Below are 6,754 nucleotides of genomic sequence, written 5' to 3'. Positions count from 1 at the left end.
ATTTCAATTTTTCCAGACTGTTCCAATTCTCATTTCTTAGTTTAAAAATTGGTACCCAAATTTTGATTCATATTCTGCACTTGACTTGCATACTTTGCTGCAAAGTAGTAGCCATTAACCCCATAATCTTCTGCATCTGTTTCTCTTGGCTTGTTGACATGATTGGCTCCATCTACCTCAGTAAATTTCACGTCAGGTTCACCAAATATGTTGAAGTGCGCTCGTCTCCGAGGTTGACTGGGAAAGCGTCGGACTTTTGGCTGTAGACGGACAGTCAGTTTGAAGCAAAGGGAATTTGGTGCGTATAGGAAAAATTTAAGGGTAGATTAGAGTTTTTTCAAGAGACAAACACGATAAGGAACACAATTTATGGTTATAACAAATTGAAAGAAGATATCGACAATTAATTGATGTTGGCAATTGGTATTTGCTTCCAATTATTGATCCCCAATAATTTTTCTACAAATCAATTGCATATGCCATCTATGGTATGCTTGTTGATTTGGAAAACCCTAATAAAAAAATCCCAATTCAATGAAAGCAAACTATAATCGCCAAGTAAAACTCTCTGCTTCTTCCCCTTATTTCCTTCATTTCCTTTGCAGTGCCCCTCCTTTCCTTCAACTCCGTCGGCCTTGAGGTTCAAGCCGCTCTCTTTGTTCACGTTTCCTCCTTTGTGCCTCCTCTCTCTCTCTCTCTCTCTCTCTCTCTCTCTCTCTCTCTCTCTCTTTGCCTTGGCCGTGTCCGAGAGAGAGCCCTTATTTGCCGTGGCTCGAGAGAGGGAGAGCCCCTTATCAACTTTGAGAGCTTTCTCTCGTCCTCCTCCTTTGTTCCTTCAAGGTCCCGAGCGAGAGAGAGAGAGAGAGAGAGAGAGAGATTGAGACCTTCCCCCCACCCCTTGTACTTCTTCTTCCTCCCTTTCTTTCTCTTCCTGTTGCTCTCCTTATGAAATACCCCTACTCTTCCCCCAAGAAAAACTCCCCTAAAATTCCCTCTTTTTGCCCCTTTATGACAGTCAGGGCGCCATGACTGACATGGCATGGGAGCGACCTTGATGATCTTGCAGGCTCGCATATCACATGCACAGAATTCCGCAAGTCTCATACCAGATAGGAGCGCAATGGGACTCCGAGGATTTCATGAGCATTGGAGTTTGATGCCTGCCATGTCCTCTATGTCTTCTCTTTGCCCTCCCCTGCGCCTCAGCTCGCTGCTGCTCACCATTTCCTTCCCTTATTTCCCCCCGTTTTCCCACCCATTAACCTTGGGCGGTCATCCTTTGGGCGGCCTTATTGCCATAGTGGGCGGCCCTCCTCCTTGTGCTTTTGGGTGGTCGGCCCCTCTTTGGCGGCCACTCCCTCCATAGACACCATCTTTGGCATGCACAATGACCAAGCATTGCCTCACATCGGATTTATTTGGAGCAACCCTTGACTGAAAATCTCATCGTGAATTTTGTGGCCCATTTCGATTTCTCGGATAGTATCACTTGCCTTCATGATGCAAGTATAAGTGACTGCATTTGGGGAAAGGCCTTCCCTTCACATTTAGTTAAAGACACCAAAGGTTCTTTGCCACAACCCTATAGAACAATGACAAATCACTACATTATGCATATACCTCGTCCACGATAGTGCTGATATCAAGTCCACCAGCATATCCAACAATCAATGTGTTGGGTTCAAGCCCTTTGCCTGTCAATGGGAAAAGCCTCTTATATGCATGCAATAAAAGTTCAGTTAAAGTAAAGTTTGCATGGCAAGAAAAAGGCCTTTATATGTAAGGTTAAGCAATCATCAAATAATATAGCGTTATTTTGTTGCATCTCTGTGTCGAATCTCTCTCTCTCTCTCTCTCTCTCTCTCTCTCTCTCTCTCTCTCTCTCGTTCAACTTGTTCTGTTGTGCTCCCATGGCTATCCTCCGGCTCCATCCACCATAGCTTCCCAAGGTTACAACAAATGGTATCAGAGCCTGATGTGCTCTTGGAGGCCTCAGCTCGAAACGCTGCTTGCAAGAAGGGGAATCCGGCTTGGCAAGCTGCATCAATCTAAGCACAACCACCAAAGCAAGGAGGAGATCTTGGTGCTGGCAAGGCAAGTTGATCCTGCATTCAAAACGCTGCCAGATCCCAGGCAAGAGCACAGGCGTAGGCAGGCACTTCAGCGTGCATCTCAAGAGGCGTCGAAGTGTTGCAGGCTTCAAATTGTAGGCAGACAGTTCCTACAAGGCCATAGTTCTATTGCATATAAAAAGGGCTTCAAGTTGCATTGATAACTTCTTCCAATTTGCACTCTACATTCACCTACGAGCACCCTTTGCCATTGACGCTCCTGCCCGTTTGACTACTACAGAACGCGCCATTTTTGGCTTTTTACTTTTAACCTTATTTGATTATTAGGCCTCTAATCAAGAGGGCCTTCACACCTATAAAGGCTGCAATAAAAGTAAAGCCAGCTAAGGTGGACAAAACATTAGAAACTCCAGGTGGCAAGGCTAGGTTGTAGGCATGGCAGGCAGAGCCTTGTTTAGCCAAGCTATTGGATTGCTACAGAAGTGGTTCTACATGATTACGACCTACATCAACTTGTGTTATTTTGCAGTTGACGACATCACCTTGACCTTTGGAGAATTTTCTATCACAGAACAAAGCCTTGGTTCTCTTTCTACAGCTTCATATCAGTCAAGCAACCCAAATACTTGTTCTCCAAAATTCTCAACTATAGAGATGCAAAATGTGATGCGGACATTAGGTGCAACAGTTTTGGGATCAAGCTTGATGCAACCAAGCTTTATGGGTACCTACTTGATCAGTGCATGAAAGATAGCATCAATGCCAACAAATCTTATTCAAAGGTTTTCTCAGAGCACTCACTACAACAACATATAAAGAGTCCAAAATTGTTTTTGTTAAGTGTCATAGATTTATGCTTTGTCTCTTGTCAACAAAATTACCTTTTTTTTCTAGTCAAAGCCTCTTTTACTTTATCTGTTGTCAGCCATGTCCAAATTTTGTAGGGTTAAAGAGCCACCACATATGAGTGGTAAGACCTCCCAATTTATCAGTTTTTGTTCTCAAGTCCCATTTTTTGTCCCGCTTCTCATGAGGTTACTAGGTACACCTTAAACCCAAGGTTTGGCAGTGAACCAAAAACTCCACTTTTGGTAGCTAATTTTTTGACCTACATCCTATCTGTTCAAGGGAGGGTTACTCACCTAGCACTAGGTTATGGATAAACCAAAAATCCTTGCTTGTGAGAAAACCTAAAACTCACGGTTGACGAGTACACCAAAAAATCGAGGTATCATGAGTTGCTTGTCCAGTTCGGGCTTGAGGGGGGGATTGTTGGGTTCAAGCCCTTTGCCGGTCATTGGGAAAAGCCTCTTATAGGCATGCAGTAAAAGTTCAGTTAAAGTAAAGTTTGCATGGCAAGAAAAAGGCCTTTATATGTAAGGTTAAGCAATCATCAAATAATATAGCGTTATTTTGTTGCATCTCTGTGTCGAATCTCTCTCTCTCTCTCTCTCTCTCTCTCTCTCTCTCTCTCTCTCTCTCTCTCTCTCTCATTCAACTTGTTCTGTTGTGCTCCCATGGCTATCCTCCGGCTCCATCCACCATAGCTTCCCAAGGTTACAACACAGTGCACTGCAACATATGACATTCCGCACCAGATTATTCTTGAGCACTTATTGTCCTTTTAAGTGAACCATATTCGAGTACCTGGCTGAAGCCAAAAACTCCCAGATGGCACACTTGCCGGGACGACCAAGCTGGTACGACACCAGTCCTCGGTGAAAATTCAATGGGCAATATCTTGGCAACCATAACTCTGATTGCTAATCTGAAAAGACCGACATGTTCCATAAAATGATTATTTTAGCCCGATGGGTTCATATCAACTTTGACCCTACATCAGTAGCTGCCAAATCTGGCTCAGATTTACAACATGTCATAACTTCAAACTGGCATAACTTCTTCACCGTATCTCCGATTGAGGATTAGTAAAGACAAGCATGGAGAGCAGGTCAAACACTACAAATTTGGCTTATAAAGTCACATTTTGGCAATATCACTACAACTCGGCTTGCAAGAAACAACTCCATTTTGAGGCACCAAAACCCATATTTAGCATACATCTTAGTCCTCTTATTGACATAATAGTTTCTATCATTGTTCATAAGTTTGGAAAAACCTCAAATATGTATGCAAATTTGCATCTTTCACCCCGTGCCCGCAAAGCAGCACAACAACATTTGTTTTCCGGAGGGAGCCATGAAGAAGTGAAAACTCGCTTGAACTGTAGCCACTTCGTGGGTTCTTTCCTCCGTAGAGGTAGGGAAGACTACCAGGTTTGTGCATTTCCCTTGATGTAGGATGCCATTCTTCGTATCTTGGAATTCTCTAAGTAGCATCCTATAGAGTAAGCATATCAAATTGTTGGATGAAAGTGAGGGCTTTGTAAAGACAAAAAACGTATCAAACTTTAATGCTTTCCCACCCTCCTTCAAATCCTTGGGCTTCTTGCCCCTATCCTCGAGATGGTTTGTACTGGTTGGTTCTGTATAGGTACTTCCTCTTTGTTGCATACATCGGCTCATTAGAATCCAAGTTCTCGAAGGACAAAGAATCCTCATTCAAATTGTCAAAATGCTTCCAAGATCTTCCGCGGAATCTGCTCTTCTTTGCCTTTGCTATGTCTTTGAGTCTTTCGTCTCTTCCTGTCCTCTCTATGCTCGTCAATAGAATCATAGGAAGAAGAATTCTCTGATTTGTTAGAAGAGAACCAGGATGAACTTGAAACACCCTCAAATCGCACACCTTTCTTTGTTTTTCAAGCATTCTCAAAAGTAGATTTCTGACCTATGTATTCAGGATAGTCTGCTACTTAACTCTTCTTCCACGGCTGCCTCTTAGTCTTCTTGAGTTTGCTCACTGGCCCCTCTACCGCTTCATCAAATTCATCCTAAAAGTATACCCTCTACTTTGATATTGTAGTGTTCTTCTTCAAAGATGGCTTGAGAGGTGAACAAATAATGGTATGCCATCAAGAATGTATCTCATCAAGCGGGTGCCTAATCAAAAAAATTGTGTATTGGGGATCCTTGGAGTACTAGAGCATCTATCGACCACAAATGTCAACTTGGTGTTGACACTGCATCTCCATTGTTTTGTATTTAGTAGGTGGAGACGGACCATAATCTGCTTCTCAATCTTCAAAGGGTGGTTAGGGTCAGTTTAAATCCCCGTTGTTTTTCATGTGCCCATCTAACCCTATGTGCATGTGGACAAGCTAGAACTCCTACTTCTAGGGTTTAGGCTAGCCTAGGAAGTGATCTAGAACCCTGGTGAGCCTGTACATAGGATGTGCATGTCCATGCACTTTAGAGTATCTGCATATACCCCCTCTGATTGCACATTCCATATAACACCATTAGTACCAAGCTTAGGCAAGAACAATATACAAAGCACCTCTTATTAGTGAGTCAGCAATTAATAAGTGATATTTAGCATCATTTTTCCAAGATTTCGGAGACTCTAAAAACACTAGAATGATTATCCTATATAAGTTGCTTGGCATCTCAAGTAAACTACCCAAAGTGATCCCATTATTTATTTTGGCTTTAGGTATTTATTTTACTTATTTAATAAATGCTTGCTAGGGAAATCTATTGAGGTGGGTATATATGTGATACCTTGCTCCCATTATACTTGCCCCCATTATACATTGTATTAGTTATTCACTGCCAAGGTTGATTGGTTCAGCTCTCTCTCTCTCTCTCTCTCTCTCTCTCTCTCTCTCTCTCTCTCTCTCTCTCTCTCTCTCTCTCTCTCTCTCTCTCTCTCTCTCTCTCTCTCTCTCTCTCTCTCTTTATCGCGTGGTTTCTCCCCTTAGTCTCTACGCTTCTGCATTGTCGACTTTAAATGGTATCAGAGCTACGTGCTTCGTGACCTTGGTGGAGCAAGGTTTTTTTTTAGGAGAAGAACCATGAAGATCTCACACCCTAGCCAATGCCTTGCACCTCCTTCCTCCCAAATTGCATGCCACAAGATTGTATGCGACCTTACACCTTTTTGCCTTAGAAGATGACCTCCATGGTAGCCTCGGTGGAATCTTGGCTATTTTGGTCGAGGCAAGCTCTGAATTTGAACCACTTGCACTGCCACGTGCCTCGATCCCTTTGTGCACCATGGAATTTGAAGTATGGCTGAGATCTTTCTTTCCTTTTGCTCGTGCAACACCTTTGGGCCCCTTAGGGGTGGTTGTATGCCTTCTTCAAGAAAGAGAGGTTGACTATTCTCTTTCCTCCCTTAATGTGGACAAGCTCACTAATGTGGATGTCAATGTAGAAAACCTCTACTTCCATTGCACTTTTTGAGGCTGTGTCACTGATTTTCATAAAGGCCTAGCTAGAAATCCCACCTCCATGGGATAACTATAGTGATGAGGGAGGAAATCGGACCTAGGGGCCTCTACACCAAGATGGTGTCCACCGACCTAATCAATGGGAGGTGGAAATTTTTGAGGGGGGAGGGAGATACATCACCTAGCTGATATTCAGCTAGATACAAGAGAGCTAGATTGTGGGTAAAATGCAGCATGCTAGTAGTGATCAATCACTTTGTCTTAAAGGGATAAAAGAAGCCATAATATGTATGCAACATCGTGCAGTAAGACAGCAACCATCAACCAATCAAAGGGAGCTTGAAAATACAAAAATGGGTAGGGAGAGAAGAACCCCTCAACACCTCTTGCC

This window comes from Adiantum capillus-veneris, chromosome 2 (assembly GCF_014529385.1).
Source record: "Adiantum capillus-veneris isolate H3 chromosome 2, ASM1452938v2, whole genome shotgun sequence".
Lineage (NCBI taxonomy): Eukaryota > Viridiplantae > Streptophyta > Polypodiopsida > Polypodiales > Pteridaceae > Adiantum > Adiantum capillus-veneris.
Note: the sequence above shows the minus strand (reverse complement) of the source record.